At 39.7% G+C, this 18,424-nt stretch overlaps 1 non-coding gene across 1 annotated transcript; it reads right to left on the bottom strand.

Annotated features, from left to right (window-relative positions):
• Nucleotides 1-7,184: 7,184 nt before the first annotated feature.
• TRNAE-UUC (transfer RNA glutamic acid (anticodon UUC)) lies at nucleotides 7,185-7,257 on the bottom strand. The gene has a single exon. It is a non-coding gene; the product is annotated as a tRNA-Glu (tRNA).
• Between the last annotated feature and the right edge of the window lie 11,167 nt (nucleotides 7,258-18,424).

Genomic DNA, 18,424 nt, shown 5'->3' with positions numbered 1-18,424 from the left:
AATATATAGTATATAAAATATGCACAAGTATCAATAATAATGAGAAAATAAAGCAGGAATGGGATATAGGAAATATTGGCTGGGGAGGATTATCACAATCTTAAATAAGATGACAGATAGGGCTTCAGTTGAAACTGGAAGGAGGTCAGGAATTCATATCTGTAGATATCTTGAAAAGCAGACTATACATAGGGAATAGCAAGTGGAAGGGCTCTTGTGAGTACACATGGCATATCTGAGAAACAAAGAGAAGGCTAGTAGGTGAGTTGGACTGAGCAAGAGGGATATAGTATTAAGAGATAATAGCAGAGAGGTGAAGGAGTAGTGGAGGCAGGGTGGAGACCATACCATGTATGTAAGGCTTTGTAGGACATTGACAGAATCTTGGCTTTACTCTGAGTGAGATGGGAAATCATTGGAGGGTTTTAAACAGAGGAGCAGCATGATCTGACATTTGCTTTCATCATTATTCTGGCTGCTATGTTGAGATAGACTAATGTGGAGAGGGAGATCCAGGTTAAATACAGGAGGCCAGTTAGGATAGGAGGATATTGCAATAATTCAGTCACGGGACAATGATGGCTTAGGCCATGATGGTAGCAGGGACAGTGGATGGTAAAGGTGACAGGATTTGCTGAAGTATTGGATATGGATGTGAGATAGAGCGAGGAAGTTGACTCCAAGGTTTTTTGGTTACTGGAAAAAAAGTAATTGCTATTTACTGAGATAGAGATTGCAAGAAGTTTGAGTTTGGTGTATTTTTCCCTGGGTGGATTTTAGGAGCTCAGTTTTGGACATGTTGTTTGACATCCCAGTGGAAATGTGAAGATGGATATATGAGTATGGATTTTAGGAGAGAAGGGGAGATTTAAACATGCATGGATATTTGTGTGCGGTGTGTGTGGTGCCCTGGAAACCAAGGAGAGGTAATCAGCTATGACAAATGCTGCTGATAGTTTAAATAAGATTTGAACCTAAAATTACCATTGGAAGAAACAATGCAGGTGACATTCATAAGAGCAGTTTTAGTAAAGTATGGGGATGTAAGGTGGTTTGAAGTGGGATGAAGAAAAATGGGAAGACAGGGAGCTATACTCAATATCCTATGATAGGGCTTCCCTGGTGGTGCAGTGGTTAAGAATCCGCCTGCCAATGCAGAGGACATGGGTTCGAGCCCTGGTCCAGGAAGAGCCCACATGCTGCGGAGCAACTAAGCCCATGCACCACACTACTTAGCCTGTGCTCTAGAGCCCACGTGCCACACTACTGAAGCCCGCGTGCCTAGAGCCCTTGCTCCACAGCAAGAGAAGCCACCTCAATGAGAAGCCCGTGCACCACAATGAAGATTAGCCCCCGCTCACCACAACTAGAGAAAGCCCGCGCACAGCAACGAAGACCCAATGCAACCAACCAAAAATAAAAATAAAATCAATTTATATTAAAAAAAATCCTGTGGGGGCTTCCCTGGTGGCGCAGTGGTTGAGAGTCCGCCTGCCGATGCAGGGGACACGGGTTCGTACCCTGGTCGGGGAGGATCCCACATGCCGCGGAGCGGCTAGGCCCGTGAGCCATGGCCGCTGAGCCTGCGCGTCCAGAGCCTGTGCTCTGCAGCGGGAGAGGCCACAACAGTGAGAGAGGCCCGCGTACAGCAAAAAAAAAAAAAAAAAAAAAAAAAAAATCCTGTGATAAACCATAATGGAAAAGAATATAAAAAAAGAATGTCTACATGTGTATAACTGAGTCACTTTGCTGTACAGCAGAGATTGGCACAGCATTGTAAATCAACTATACTTCAATAAAAAAAGTTAAAAAAAAAGAGAAAAGTGGGAGGAGAAATATTGGAGATAGTAAATATAGACAAACCTTTCAAGGAATTTTGCTGAAAGCGAAGGAGAGGAAAGTGGGGTCAATATAAAGTCTTCTGTCTCAGTAAAGACAGAAGAAATTAAAAGTCTCTTTTTCAAACCTCATTGTCACCAATTCTCCAATCTTGGTCAATTAAAATTTGTCTCAGGGACTTCCCTGGTGGTCCAGTGGTTAAGACTCCACACTCCCAGTGCAGGGGCACGAGTTTGATCCCTTATCAGGGAACTAAGATCCCGCATGCTGCACAGTGCGGCCAAAAAAAAAAAAAAAAAAAAAAAAAAAAAAAATCTCAGAAATTAAGGTATGAGTCTATATAAGAAAAGCTAGCAACAAAATTTACATCAACCTTATACCACTAGTCACCAAAAACATTTGATTTTTGATAAACACCTATTTATGATGAAAAAACCCTTAAGAAAACTAGGAATAGAAATAGAAGGAAATACTTCACCTTGATAAAGTTTATATGTCAAAAACCAACAGCAAACATAATTAATGGAGAAACTTTAGACCCAGGGAAAGATTAAGATGCCCCCATCTCTGCTATTATTTATACTCAAGGTCCTGGCCAACTTTATAAGGAAAGAAAAAGACGTAAGTAGCTGAAACACTGCCATTATCTGCAGATGATAGAATCATTGATCTAGAAGAACCAACAGAATCAACAAACTGTTAGAACTAATTTCTCTAAATCAATAATAACCAACTAGAAAATGTAATAAAAATAAAACACTATTTACAGTAGCAACAAAAACTGTGAAGTAACTAGGATTAAATTTAATCCAGTATGCTTAAGACTTCTATGAAGTAAACTTTAAAACTCTAGTAAAGGATATAAAGAAAATCTAAGTAAACAATTTTATCCTCTTAAATGGTACAACTCCGTAGAATAATAACTTATTTTGGAAAAAACTAATAGACAATATAAAGAAGATCTAAATAGATAAAATGTCATGCTTTTGGATGGTACAACTTTATATTATAACAATGTTTCTCTATATTCATCTATAATTTTAAGTAATCCAACTCAAAATTCCAGTTGGACATTCTGAAGAAGATGATAAGTTGACTCTTAAATATGAATAAAAATCAACTTAAAAAATACGAGTATTGGGAATTCCCTGGCGGTCCAGTGGCTAGGACTCCACGTTTCCACTGCAGGGGGCAAGGGTTAGATCCCTGGTTGGGGAAGTAAGATCCTGCATGCCGTGAGGTGCTGCCAGAACAAAAAAAACAAACAAGCAAAAAATATGAGTATAGAGGTAGAATTTGCCATACCTGATATTAACAGAAATTTGGCGCTTAATACCTGATGAATAAATTTTTGGCTCAAGAACAAACAGACCAGTGGAATAGAATAAAGAATTTAGAAACAAAAATTTATCAGAATCAAATGTATACTAAAGAAGACTCCAAAAATTCATTGAGAAATGAAGATTGCTTTCTTGCTTGATTGATCAGTTGATTTGTAGATTATGTTGAGGAAACTGGCTCACTCTGTGGAGCAATATAAACTGAATTACTACCTAACATCGTCACTATATTGAGAAATACAAACTGGATCCTTACCTAACATCAGATACAAAGGGGTATTCTAGATGGGTTAAAGACTTAAATGTAGGGATAGGGGGAAGTCACAGAAGAAAAATTCAGAGAATATATTTATGTCCTAGGAGCAGGGACAGACTTTTTTTTTTTTTTTTTTTTTTTTTTTTTTTTTTTTGCGGTACGCGGGCCTTTCACTGTTGTGGCCTCTCCCATTGTGGAGCACAGGCTCCGGACGTGCAGGCTCAGTGGCCATGGCTCACGAGCCCAGCCGCTCCGCGGCATGTGGGATCTTCCCGGACCGGGGCACGAACCCGTGTCCCCTGCATCGGCAGGCGGACTCTCAACCACTGCGCCACCAGGGAAGCCCTGGGATAGACTTTTAAACAAAATTTAGAAAACACAAACCATGAGGCAAAATGTTGATGAATTTGATTACATCAAAATTAAAGCTTTCCAGAACTCCGATGAGGTACCACTTCACACTCACTAGAATGGCTACAATGTAAAAAAAAGTGGAAAATAACGAGCAAAGAGGTGGAGAAATTGAAACCATTGTACATTGCTAGTGGGAATGTAAAATGGTTCAGCCATTGTGGAAAATAGTTTAGCGGTTCTTCAAAAAGTTAAACATAGAATTACCATATGACCCCACAATTTCACTCTTAGCTATATATTCCAAAGAATTAAAAACAAGTGCTCAAACAAGTACATTGACATGCATATTCATAGCAGCCCTCTTCATAATAGCCAAAAGGTGGAAATAGCACTAATATCCATCAATGGAAGAATGAATAAACAAAGTGTGGTCTACCCATAAAATGGACTATTACTCAGCCGTTAAAAAAATGAGGTAGTAATATATGCTATAACATGGATGAACCTCCAAAACATACTAAACGAAAGAAGTCAGACACAAAACCACGTATTGCATTATATGACCTATCCAGAATAGAAACATTCATAGAGATCAAACAGATTGGTGGTTGCCAGGGCTGTAGGGGAGGCAGCATGGGGAGAAACTGCTTAACGCAGAAGGGTTTTACTTTGGGCTGATGTTTGGAACTAAATAGAAGTAGTAGTTGCATGACATTGTGAATGAACATGTCAGCGAATTGCTCACTTTAAAATGGTTAATAGGGAATTCCCTGTTGGTCCGGTGGGTAAGACTGCGCGCTCTCAGTGCAGGGGATCTGGATTTGATCCCTGGTCGGGGAACTAGATCCCGTGTGCATGCCACAACTGAGTCCACATGCCGCAACTAAAAGAGAAAAGATCCCACATGCCACAACGAAGACCCCGTGTAGCCAAAATAAATAAATAAATAAATTTTTTTTTTTTTTTTTTTGCGGTATGCGGGCCTCTCACTGTTGGGGCCTCTCCCGTTGCGGAACACAGGCTCCGGACGCGCAGGCTCAGCGGCCATGACTCACGGGCCCAGCCGCTCCGCGGCATGTGGGATCTTCCCGGACCGGGGCACAAACCCCTGCCCCCTGCATCGGCAGGCGGACGTTCAACCACTGCGCCATCAGGGAAGCCCGATAAATATTTTTAAAAGATAATAAACCCAAATGGTTAATAAAAGTCTTGGTGGAAGTATTTTAAAAAAAAAAGCTTTCTATCCAGAGAAAAATTAATAGACAAATAATAGAATTAAAGAAGATTACTTGTACTCATAAAAATTGACAATGGATTGATATCTAGAATATACCAAAAATTTTTGCAAATGAACAAGAAAAAGAGAGCAATCGCAATAAAACAATGGGCAGAAGAAACCAAAAGTTGATTAAGATATGAAGAAATGTTCACACTCATTAATAATCAGTGAAATGCAAATTAAAACAGCAATGAGATATTAATTTACACCTATTAGACAGGAAGAAAATTAGCAAGTTGAATGTGTACTAAGTATGTGTATGGGGGGATACATCTTAGATCATGTTCCACAGAAGCAGACGTTGAGATATGGACTTATTTGCCAGTGATGTAAACACTAAGGAAATCTTCCCAGGATGAACTGTTAAGGGAGTGGGGGATACAAGACAGAAAAAAGAAACCAATGCAGCCAAAAATGAATAAATAAATAAATATTTTTTAAAAAGAAAGAAAGAAATGGGACCTAATTAAAAGCTTTTGCACAGCAAAGGAAACCACCAACAAAATGAAAAGACAACTTATTAAATGGGAGAAAATATTTTCAAATGGTATGACCACTAAGGAGTTAATATCCAAAATATATAAATAGTTCATATAATTCAATATCAACAAACAAACAAACATCCCAATCAAAAAATGGGCAGAATATCTGAATAGACATTTTTCCAAAGAAGACATACAGATGGCTAACAGGCACAAGAAAAGATGCTCAAAATCTTTAGGTTGTTTCCATGTCCTGGCTATTGTAAATAGTGCTGCAATGAACATTGGGGTACATGTGTTCTTTTGAATTGTGGTTTTCTCAGGGTATATGCCCAGTAGTGGGATGGCTGGGTCATATGGTAGTTCTATTTTCAGTTTTTTAAGGAACCTCCATACTGTTCACTCCACAACTGATATTGGCTGTATCAGTTTACATTCCCACCAACAGTACAAGAGGGTTCCCTTTTCTCCACACCCTCTCCAGCATTTAGAGTCTGTCATACAGAGTGAAGTAAGCCAGAAAGAGAGAAATATTGTATATTAACACATATATGTGGAATCTAGAAAAATGGTACAGATAAATCTATTTGCAGGGCAGGAATGAGACGTAGATGTAGAGATGGGACATGTAGACACGGCGGGGGAAGGGGAGGGTGGAACAAATTGGGAGATTAGGATTGACATATATACACTACCGTGCGTAAAATAGATAGCTAGTGGGAACATGCTATAAAGCACAGGAAGCTCAGCTCAGTGCTCTGTGATGACCTAGATGGGTGGGATGGGGGTGGGGTGGGAGGGAGGTCCAAGAGGGAGGGTATAGGCGTATACATATAGCTGATTCACTTTGTTGTACAGCAGAAACTAACACAACATTGTAAAGCAATTATACTCCAATAAAAAAAAGAAAGGTTATCATCAAAAATTCTACAAATAACAAATGTTGGAGAGGATGTGGAGAAAAGATAACCCTTGTACAACTGTTGGTGGGAATGTAAATTGGTGCAGCCACTATGGAGAACAGTATGGAGGTTCATCAAAAAACTAAAAATAGATTTGCCATATGATCCAGCAATTCCACTCCTGGGTATATATCCAGAAAAAAGGAAAACACTAATTCGAAAAGATACATGCACCCCAGTGTTCATAGCAGCATTATTTACAATAGCCAAGATATGGAAACAACCCAAGTGTCCATCAACAGACGAATGTATAAAGAAGTTGTGGCTTATATATACAATGAAATACTACTCAGCTATAAAAAAGAATGAAATTCTGCCATTTGCAGCAATGTAGATGGACCTAGAGGATATTATGCTTAGTGAAGTAAGTTAGACAGAGAAAGATAAATATTATATGATATCACTTATATGTGGAATCTAAAAAATAATACAAATGAATGTATGTGCAAAACAGAAACAGACTCACGGATATAGAAAACAAACTAGTGGTTACCAAATAGGAGAGGGGAGAGGGAAGGGGCAAATTAGGGGTATGGGATTAAGAAAAACAAACTACTACATATAAAATTGATAAGCTACAAGGATATATTGTATAGTACCGGGAATTATAACCATTATCTTGTAATAACTTTTTTTTTTTGGCCACGCCATGTGCAGTTTGCGGGATCTTAGTTCCCCAACCAGGGATTGAACCTGGGCCCTCGGCAGTGAAAGCACCAAGTCCTAACCACTGGACCACCAGGGAATTCCCAACTTTTAATGGAATATAATCTGTAAAAATACTGAATCACTAAGTGGTATACCTGCAACTAATATAATATTGTAAATGAACTATACTTCAATTAAACAAATAAAACAAGCCATTATTAATAAATTATAGCACCTTAAAATAATAAAACACATTTTAAGTAGTATTGAATTTTGTGGAATGAATATAACTTTTTCTTAGATAAATAAGGATGGAAAATATTTTTATTGAGTGATATAGTTCTATAAAATTGGTATTTAAAAGCAAGGAAACATACATAATATTAACAAGCAAGATATTCTGTGGGATATATCTGCATATTCTTCTAGTAATTACCCTTAAAATTTCAATGTGCAGTTTTTACAAATTTAAGAAATATACTACTGAACAGATGGAGTTAAAAAGGAAGATTGTTTACTTCTGAACTCTTCCCTGCCACCTTCCCTGCTATCAACCAGTATTTTGGTTACATCTTGTCTTTTTGGTAACTATTCATTTTGATAGAATTTAAAATTTAGAGAAAAGTTGTAAGAATGGTATCTACCCTTAACCTAGACTAAACAGTTGTGTACATTTTTCCCCCTTTGCTTTATCACAGGTTTTCAGTAATTTGAGCATAATGTTTCTCAGTCCCATTTTCTTTTTGTTTATTCTGCTTTGGGTTTGTTGAGCTTCTTGAATCGGTTGATTTATATTTTTCTTCAAATTTGGAAACTTTTCGGCCATTATCTCTTAAAATATCTTCCCTTCCCCACTTACCAGGGCCTCCAATTACACATAGGTTAGACCATTTGATATTGTCCTACAGGTCATGAGGCCTTGTTTATTTTTCTTAAGTATTCATATGTTCTCTATATGCTTCAGTTTGGATAGTTTCTTTTGTTATGTTGTCAGATTTACTGAGATTTTCTTCCTTAGTGTCTAATTTGCTATTAAGCCCTTTAGTGTAATTAGATGTTGTATTTTTTTCCTTTGGAACCTGTTAGACTCACGACATTCGGTGAAAAAAAGCCATACAAGCATTTTTACTATGCCAAATATTCAAAAATTAGTGTTATTGAATGTTTTAATTGTGTGAATTGAAGTATCTGACCAAACAGTTTTTGAACAGGGTAATGTGTTTCTCTTCCATGTGTGGATATCTTCCCCTATATTAATTGAGGTTTTGATTGGGTTAGGTTTTAATCTCATAGAGTGTATGCCTATATGTTTTTTCTTTTTATAAATTGAGTTATGAAACTTCCCAGAACTTCCAGAAGTGCTCATGGACCAACATAGAATCTCCTACATCCCCTAAAGGTTATCTGTGGGCCAACTCTAGCACCCCGTCAACTGGTGTCTCTCCCCTAAAGTTAAAGTCTGTACGTGTTGAGGAGCTGCCTAAGACTAGGCAGTAAGAAAGAAGAAGGAAGACTGTTCTCTACTCTGATCTCCAGCATATTGGTAACCACTCAAAGATGTCTGGACATGTAAGGGGTAGAGGCCAGGCACTGGGGAAATTGATTAGATTCCTTGCAGATCCAATCACGTAAAGTGCAAATGTTGTTCTAGTCACTACTTAGAGGCTATTTTCACATCCCAAATTATGAATTTGAGCACTGAAATGCATGTAATAATGTAATAACTATGAATTTGATCAGCTTTCCAATAACTGTTTAGCTATATTGGCTTCCTCAAATCCAAATCAATATCTTTTCCCCTTAGCTTATATTTACACTGGCCCTAAAACTCAAAGTTTCTCTGTTATTTGCTTATGGATTCCTGAATCATCCCTTCCCCAAAGTTTTTATTCCCAGGAATCATCAAAGTCCCCCAGTTGTTCTCATTAAGGACTTCCTATTTGTTACCATCGGAGGGCGACTTTCAATAATTTCCTGGATCCAGGCTCCCTCTTGGGGTATAATTCTAAATTGTTCCCTAATATCTTTCCTTTCCTCTTCCATTAAACCTCTCAAGGACACAGTCATTTTTCCTGACCTACTATCATCAAAAACATCTCCCCAACCTTTTCCTAGCCTAGTCCCAAGTGTAAAAGCAGTTAGGTCCATATAAAAGCAGAGAGATATTCTTCTTTTCTTTTTGTATAAGACTAGTTTTGACATTTCAGATCTCATGTCTTCCCCTGAGTATCAATCTCTCTTCATTCATCTACTGATATGCCACTAGTTTGCCTTCTATCATTTCTAAAACTAACATTTACAAGCCATTGTTCTCTCTTCATTTGAAACACCCAGTGGGTTGGCCCTGCCTACTGATCAGGGCATTCCCACTGTTTCTGGACCAGCCTAACCCCATAAGTAAAGGCATACCAAACGCAGGCTCCTTATAGTGAATTTTCGGCCTTTCCAATGGTATTGTTTCATTCTTCTTGTAAGAATAGACCTCTTCCTCTTCATCTAGTCATGGCTATACTGCTATGGTATTCACAAACGTGATTGGCTCAAAACTAATAGACATATCAGAGCCAAACTGAGAGCACAGAGCAGAGGTGGGTAGGGAGGGAAATGCCTCAAGGAGGCTGTTGATAAGCCACATAAAACCCTTGATTCTGGTTCCATGCTGATTTTTCCTCACACCTACTTCTTCTTTAAGAACAAGATAAAAAGGAAGAAGGTTTGGGATGGCTATTTAGTACCACCAACAATGTGTAGCAATAATAAATCAAGCCCCCAAACTCACATAGTCTACTTGGAATTTTTCAGTGGGGTTTTCAGTTACTCATTCAATCAACTAATATTTGCCGAGTGTCCACTGTGTATCAAGTAGTAGTCTTCCAAGAACTGGGGAGTTAGTAGTGAAGCAAGCATGCAAAATCCTTGCCACATTACAGTGTACATTCTTCTAAAGGAGATGGATAATAAATTTAAAAGTATATAAATTCAGGTAAATTGAAGGGCTTTGAAGAATAATAAAGCATAATAAAGAGATAGAATTTCATTGGGAGAGAGTACCTCTTTGGAGTGGCTAAGGAAATCCTGTCTTATAAGGTGACACTTGCCCAGAAAAATGAATGGAGTGAGTGTGTAAGTCATTGGAAGTTCTTGGTGAAGAGTGTTCCAGAGACTAGAATTAACAAAAGCCCTGAAAGGGAATGACCTTAGTGTGTTCAAGGAATAGCAAGAGTTGCTGCCGTGATGGAGAGCCTAGAAGGAGATGAAGTTAGGGAGAAGGGTGATCTTATATAATATAGTAAAGAGTTTGGGTTTTATTTTAAATGCGATAGGAAGTATTGACAGGGTTTGAGCAGGAAAATTCTGTAATTTTATTTTTACATTTAAAAAAGATCTATCTACAGAAATACATTTGCTTCTTTCCTTCCCCTTCTCCTGTGTGTTTAACACTGTCTCTGGGTTTAACCAAGTGTTCATGAGGACATAAGGGAAGCAGGCCCAACTTGCAAACTCAGGGAAATGGAATACTTGGACCATAGTTCATAGACTCTTTCTAAAAGCCTGAGAAAGATCACTTAGAATTCTTTCTTATCAAATGTCTTTGATTTCTTAAGGGAAATAGAGCTGATAAGAACTGCCAACAGGCTTCTAATCTCTGCCTGACATATTGTTCACTCCCTAACATTACTTCCCCTTTTCCTCATCTCCTGCAAAGGAGATTCATCACAAAGAAAGCTGCAATTGTGTTTAGGCAGCCCATAGTGAAAGGAAGCTTTGGCTTGGACCAGGGTGGTTGAAAGGCAGTCAGATTTGGAACACATTTGGATAATGGAATCAATAGGTCTTGATGATGAATAGATTGGATGTGTAGTTGAGGGAATAAGAGGAATCAAGGATAACCCCAAAGCTTTCTGCCTGAACAATAGAATAAATGGCAGTGCCACCTCTTGAGATGGGAAAGACTGAGGGAGGAATGATGGGGAGGGAGAATCAAGAATTATTTTGAACTTGTCAAAGTCTGAGATATCCGTTAGCATCCAAGAGCAGATGTAAACTGCAGTTGCATCTGGTCCTCAACCAGAATGTAAGCTCCAAGAGGATAGGGATTTTTGTCTGTTTTGTTTACTACTGTATTCTTGGAGCCTAGACGAGCCCCTGGCACATAGCAGGTTTTTTCTTTTTATTTTTTTAAAATAAATTTATTTATTTATTTATTTATGGCCATGTTGGGTCTTCGTTGCTGCATGCGGGCTTTCTCTAGTTGCAGCGAGTGGGGGCTTCTCATTGCGGTGGCTTCTCTTTGTGGAGCACGGGCTCTAGGTGTGCAGGCTTCAGTAGTTGTGGCACGTGGGCTCAGTAGTTGTGGTACACAGGCTTAGGTGCTCCATGGCATGTGGGATCTTCCTGGACCAGGGCTCGAACCCTTGCCCCCTGCATTGGCAAGTGGATTCTTAACAACTGCACCACCAGGGAAGTCCCACAGCAGGTGTTTGATAAATATTTAGTATTTGCTGAATGAACAAATAAATGAATAACTGTGAGTCTGAAGCTTTCATAGTTTGAAGTCCTGGCCTGTAGCCATTGCTGAGCAGAATGATAAAAAGCAAATGGTGGCAACAAATACCATATGTTGGGCTTCCCTGGTGGTTCAGTGGTTGAGAGTCCGCCTGCTGATGCAGGGGATATGGGTTTGTGCCCCGGTCCGGGAAGATCCCACATGACGCGGAGCGGCTAGGCCCGTGAGCCATGGCCGCTGGGCCTGCGTGTCTGGAGCCTGTGCTCCGCAACGGGAGAGGCCACAACAGTGAGAGGCCCGCATACCAGAAAGACAAACAAACAAATACCACATATTAATACCTAAAATAGTGAGAGAAAGCCGTGTCTGAGGGGCCTCTTCCCTCTATTAGAGCTCAAATTCAAATTTCTGGATTGGTCTGCCACATGGAGAAAAGGGAGACATGGAGAATAGAGGGCCAGAGCCTGAACAGAGGAATGAGTGAAACCATTTATGTGAACTTTTAATGTATAAGATCTCTCCAAATACAAAGGAAGCCCCAACAGTGATATGAATTTGCTTCTTGAGGGAAAACAAAGCGGAAAAGTGAGAAAGAAGAGGCTTCCTAAAGAGATCTTTCCACATTCCCAACCCCCCTCACCCTAAGTCTACAATACAAAATATTGAAGTTTTTAAAGTTTTTGTCAGTATTGAAATTCAATATATGGTTTGGTGTGAAAATGTAATGTACAGGAAGACATATAGTTTGGTATGATTATGTATTATCCTACATCACTGTTGCTGGCTATCACACTATGAAAAGTCTGATGTTATTTGAAAGAATTGGAAGGATCGAGAAAATAAAAAGAGGGTGGGAGAAAGCTTGTTTGTTTCAGCCTACTGAGATGCCAATAAATCAGTGCTAATTGCCCAGAGTCTACCTTTTGTGGGTGAACTCAATCTTGACAATGAATTGTGACACTGTGTCTCCCATATCAGGGTAGAATTCTGTAATGCTGACAAATATTCTTCTCTCTTGGAGAGAGGCATCTTTATTGATCACATCTATTTCCTGAACCATTCTGTCTTACAGTTGGGTCTTTGATGCTTGGACTTATAAGCTAAGAATCTGCAACCTTTTTCTGTGGTGCCATTGAGCTAGATCAGGAGAAAGGCTCTAAAGATACAAGAGAATGAAATGTGTCAGTGGGGTTGGGAAGGTGCCGTGAATGGGAAAACACATCTTCTGCTCCTCCAGATAGCATCCCAGTCACAACACTTAGAAACTTGCCATGGTGAGCAGCTTCAGTCCCAAGGTTTTTCCTGAGACCACCTTCTATCCCTTACTGTCCATCCTGTATATTTTTAAAAACCCATTTTCTTCCCTTTTGTTTCTCCTTTGGCCCCCATATCCCTTACACTCCTGTGCTAAATTGAATGAAAGCTCTGTGTAGAGAGACAGCTTCCACTCTCTCTTGTGAGTAGATATCCCCATATTTTAAATAGACAGATCTACAAACAAATCTCATGGGCTTGAATTTCCCAGGTTCCCAATCTCCTGATCTTCTTCTTATGTCTCTATTTCTGGTAGTCTTTCTTAGCTCCATATTTATTCCACAGTGGCTATTCCTGCAGCTACATTCTCCTCTTCATAAAATCATTAACTCTGAAAGTCATTTTCCATTCATTCATTGCTGAATAATGCTAGTTCTGTTCAGATTTGATATTGATCAACAGATGAGATGAATGGATGTTTAAACCCTGGTCCCACTCTGCCCACAGATGGAAGGCAGGTTGCTAGGCAAAGCTTTCTGCCCAGGCTTCAGTTTCTAGCAGGCTTTCATTTTTGCTTTGCCATGGAGTTAATTTCCTGAAACCCCTATTTCCTTGTTCGCTGGTATCTGAACCAATGTAGAACATTCACACTACAGCCTCAGCATTCAATGCAGCCAGGATGTTGAGGTATTTGATGTACCAAATATACCTCCTCCCCCTACAGGTTCCAAAGCAATTTTTAAAAAAATGCAAAAATCAAATAATTTCAAAGTATCTGTTTTTGCTAGAGGCTAGTTTGGAGTCTGTGGCTGGGACCTGAATATAAATTTGGCTTCTTAATACATCCCCCTAGCCCCCAGGTAACTTACCACATGTTGCTGGCAGGTTGTTTGGGAAAGCAAGAGCCAAAATTGGGATTACCTACCCTTGCTCAGCACTATATACCATAGATTTTCTTTTCAGAGAAGAAGGGAGGATGCTACCATACCAATACTTTTAAAAGGATAGAAGTTTCTGTTTTATAAGCAGTTAGAAATAGGAGGAGAGGAAGAAAATGGTTCCACAAAGAGTTCTTCCTGCCTCCTGCCCTCACCTAATACTCCCCAAATGCACTATGCCACCTCAAGCACCCCATCCTTACTAGCCAGTGTTTACCTGGGCTGTGAGGTCTCCATCTAGACATAGAAAGTTGTGGAGATGAAGGGATGAGAAGAACAATTCTTAGGTCCCATCATAGATCAACACCTAAGGGGTAGTAGAAAGGGATGACCAACCTGAGTTTTGGTGGATGCAGCTCCTGTGTTTGGAAAGAAGACAGTCAGGGGAGAATGTATGATACATTCACATTATCTTCTCTCAGATGGTCTCTGTTCAAGCAAATCCTGGCTTTGCCATGAACTCAAGCCTAGCAGGTTTTTTTGATCTGATTTATCTGCCTTATAACTGGTAGCATGGGCTTGCTTATTAAGCTTTGATACTTTTTGTGAGTTTTTAATCGTTTCTGTACCTTCAAAAGTTGCAGCTTAGATGCTTTAAGGTAGAGGCTCTCCTCTCTTTTCTCATCTCTTCCCATGATTTCTGGGGCTCCTTTCTCCTGGTTCTCCAACCTCTGGCCACTCCTTTTTGGCATTCTTTACACCATCTACTCGTGATGTTCTTCTTTTAGTGTTTGCTTTATCTGAGGCTCTGTCCTGTGCCTTAGTGTCTTTTCAGCCCACCGTTTCTCCTGCTTAAGCTCATTGACTCCAATAGTTTCAACTAGCATATATACTTGATGTTGATTCCCAAATGTGTAATTCTTTCCCCAAAGCATATTTTAAGCCATTTACTTGACACTGTCCCCACCTGCATCTCATACTCAGTGGACCAAAACCAAAATTCATCAACTGACTCCATCTTCTTTATGCTACCTTTTAGTAAATTGCACCCACATTCACTCAGGTAACCGAGCTAGAAATGTGACTATAATATTCATGAGCCCATGGATCCAACCGGTTACCAAGTCTTATTAATCCCACCTTTCTAACATCTTTCAGATCTCCCTCTTTTATCCTTCTTCATTGCCACTACCTTATTTTAGACCTTATATCAGTTCAGACTTTTTTTTTTTTTTTTTTTTTGCGGTACACGGGCCTCTCACTGTTGTGGCCTCTCCCGTTGCGGAGCACAGGCTCCGGACGCACAGGCTCAGTGGCCATGGCTCACGGGCCCAGCCACTCCGCGGCATATAGGATATTCCTGGACGGGGGCACGAACCCGCGTCCCCTGCAACGGCAGGCGGACCCCCAACAACTGCGCCACCACGGAAGCCCAGTTCAGGCTTTTTTGGTTGCAAACAACAGAAACAAACTGACTAATTTAAGCAAAAAAGGGGTATTTATTTGAAAAGACATTGGGAAAGCTCACAGAATTGGAGGGAAAACTGAATAACCATGCTTCAAGGAAGACTAGATCTGAGGCGTTTCCGGGGACCTTAGCAAGTGGAGCTCAAACTTTCTGTCTGGGACACTGGGTAAGGTAACTCAGCTACAATCACCTTTCATCTCTCTGTCTTTATCAAACTTTCAAATTCCTAGTAGAGAGAATCTGGTTGGCCATCTTTGAATAAGTCATCCAGGGCTAGGAAACAGGGGTGAGAGGCAAAAATTGCCATAGACCCTTCTCAACCCTTCCTCAATACTAACTAGCTTTCTCAAATGCCTCTGCATCTTTCCAATCTATAGTTCACATGGCCACCATTTTTGTATTTTACAAATATATACTGTTCAAAGTATCCCTAGTTAACATCCCTCCATAGTGCTTCATTATTCATAGAATAACCTACAAGCTTCTTCTAGGGACTTCACTCTAGGATTTAGACCCTGGCTTCCTCTCTAGTCTCATCCCTTACTACCGTTTCATTAAATCTTTTTTTAAAATTAATTAATTAATTTTGGCTGCGCTGAGTCTTCGCTGCTGCGCGGATTTTCTCTAGTTGCAGCAAGTGGGGGTTACTCTTGGTTGTGGTTCACGTGCTTCTCATTGCTGTGGCTTCTCTTGTTGCGGAGCACGGGTCTAGGCACGCGGGCTTTAGTAGCTGTGGCACACGGGCTCAGTTTGTGGCTCACAGGCTCTAGAGCGCAGACTCAGTAGTTGTGGCGCTTGGGCTTTGTTGCTCCGCGACATGTGGGATCTTCCTGGGCTCGAACCCATGTCCCCTGCATTGGCAGGAGGATTCTTAACCACTGCGCCACTAGGGAAGTCGCTTCATTAAATCTTATGTTCCAGGCATACTGTGGTTACTGGCAGTGCTCCTAAACAAGACATGCTTTATTCTATGCTCATGTTTTTGCTTGTGTTGCTCCCTCTTTCTCAAATGCCCATTTCCTCTTCTTTTCACCTGGTTGACTCATACTCATCTGTCCAGGCTCACTTTAGGGATTAGGTCCAAACCTCTCCCTGTCTCTTCTCATCCAGGTTAAGTGCTCTTCCTCTCTACTCCGCTAGCATCCTGAACTTCTCTCTAACATGCCCATTGCAACGTGTTGCATTCCACTCTTCCCTGGTCTGTCTTCTAGGTTAAACTGTGAGCTCCTTGAGGTCGAAGACTACATTTAATTTATATTTGGTTCCCATTACCTACGACAGTGCCTAATATGTCATAGATGTTTGGCAAATATATTGAAATAAACAAATATTATTTTGAATGCCTAATGTATAAAGCACTGTGGGTGGAACAAACATAATATATATATAATTCATATTTCACTTTCAAGGAGCTTACTGCCTAGGGAGCAAACAACCTGCATATAAGAAGAGTATACGTAGAATAACAATTTACTATATAATTGCATGCACAAAAAAACAGTACCTGCAGGCTAGAATTTGAGATTAGATTGATGTGGAAAGTCTTCTCTGAAGAAGAAAGGCTTAAGTAGTAACATAAGTAAAGAAGAAGACTCAAATGGTTTGAAGAGGTTGGGGAGAGAGTTTTAAGTTTGGAGAATAAGAGAAATAAATGTTCACTATGTCTGAGGAACAGGGTAAAAACATTGGCTAAGGCAGAGGTTGATTAAGATACAGTGAAGATATATCCTTCCTGTATAGCACAGGGAACTATATTCAATATCCTGTGATAAACCATAATGGAAAAGAATATGAAAAAGAATGTATATATATGTAAACTGAATCACTTTGCTGTACCGCAGAAATTAACACAACATTGTGAATCAACTATACTTCAATAATTTTTTTTCAGAAAGATACAGTGAAAGGGTCAGTGTGTGTGTATGTTGGGGAGTCATAGGCTAGAAAAACAAACTGGAGCAGATTGTAGCAGATTTTGTTTGAAATCTTTGGACTTTTCATTCTCTGACTCCAACATAGAACACCTCAGCATTCTAGAATGCCTTTTCATCACAAATTCCCTGTGTCTCCTCTAGAATATTTTCAAAATGGACAGTTTCCATGTCAAGGAATTTCCCCTTCTTCCCTGAACTAAGCTTTCCTAATGTCCTTCAAGGTATTGTACACTCCATCTTTCTATTCTTATTTTAGATGTAGTTTTTGTGTTTGTGTGATGTTTTTCCCCACCCTGGGTTGCAGACAAACAGCACAAGCCTTATATCCCCCAATTTGTTGGCTCCTACTTATTTTAGTTTCAATATACATGTGAGCTGGACTCACAATTCCAGAAAAACTAAAGGTGAGAAAAGGGTGAAAAGCTTATTAGTCTATTTCCCTTGAAGGGAAGTTTCAGAGGTTAACTCAGTCTAGTGATAAACTCTAGATAGTCATATTTAGGGTTTGTGTCTAGACAATCAAACTAGACATAAACCCTGAGCAATCACCTATCAAAACTCTTAACATTAATATAGATCTTTCCTCCAAACCCATAGGCTTTATAGGAGCTTGGGCTAATAGGCCTTATCAAAGCTCTACTTAACTGTCAGGGCCCCCATAATTTGATCTCATCCTACCTCCCCACTTTTATGTCTTACCATTTCAAACAACAACAGCAAAAAACCAAAAACAAAATAACCTTCCAGTCAGGACTAATATCTGGAAAAGTATGATTATATTGAGAGGGGAGGTATGCATTAAAGGATGGCTACTCCTCCAAATTTCTCCCACAACTGACACGTGAATTAATTTTATTTCAGGTCTTTATATAGGTAAATCTCACCACTGTCATGGAATTAGAACGTCACCTTTAAATCATTTGGTTAACTCTATTTTTACAGATGAGGAAATTGAGGCCCCAAGAAATGAATTGACTTACCTAATATGTTAGCATGTATTTGTCATTATTGTTTCACATTTAACAATCACTTTCTCTTCCCTCCCCACATTTACCAACTAAACTTAAGTTCTTGAGGGCAAGGATCATCATGTCTTGTGCACTTTCTGCCTTCACAACAGCATAATAAGTCTCCTCTTGTTTCCCACACAGGATCAAGAATGGGGCTGAGCACACAGAATGTGCTAAGAAAAGAATGTTTGGATTGAACTGAACCCCTGCAGA

The sequence above is a fragment of the Mesoplodon densirostris genome, chromosome 9, assembly GCF_025265405.1.
Source record: "Mesoplodon densirostris isolate mMesDen1 chromosome 9, mMesDen1 primary haplotype, whole genome shotgun sequence".
NCBI classification, from domain to species: domain Eukaryota; kingdom Metazoa; phylum Chordata; class Mammalia; order Artiodactyla; family Ziphiidae; genus Mesoplodon; species Mesoplodon densirostris.
The sequence above is the reverse complement of the archived record's forward strand: the minus strand, read 5'-3'. Positions and strand labels throughout refer to the sequence as shown.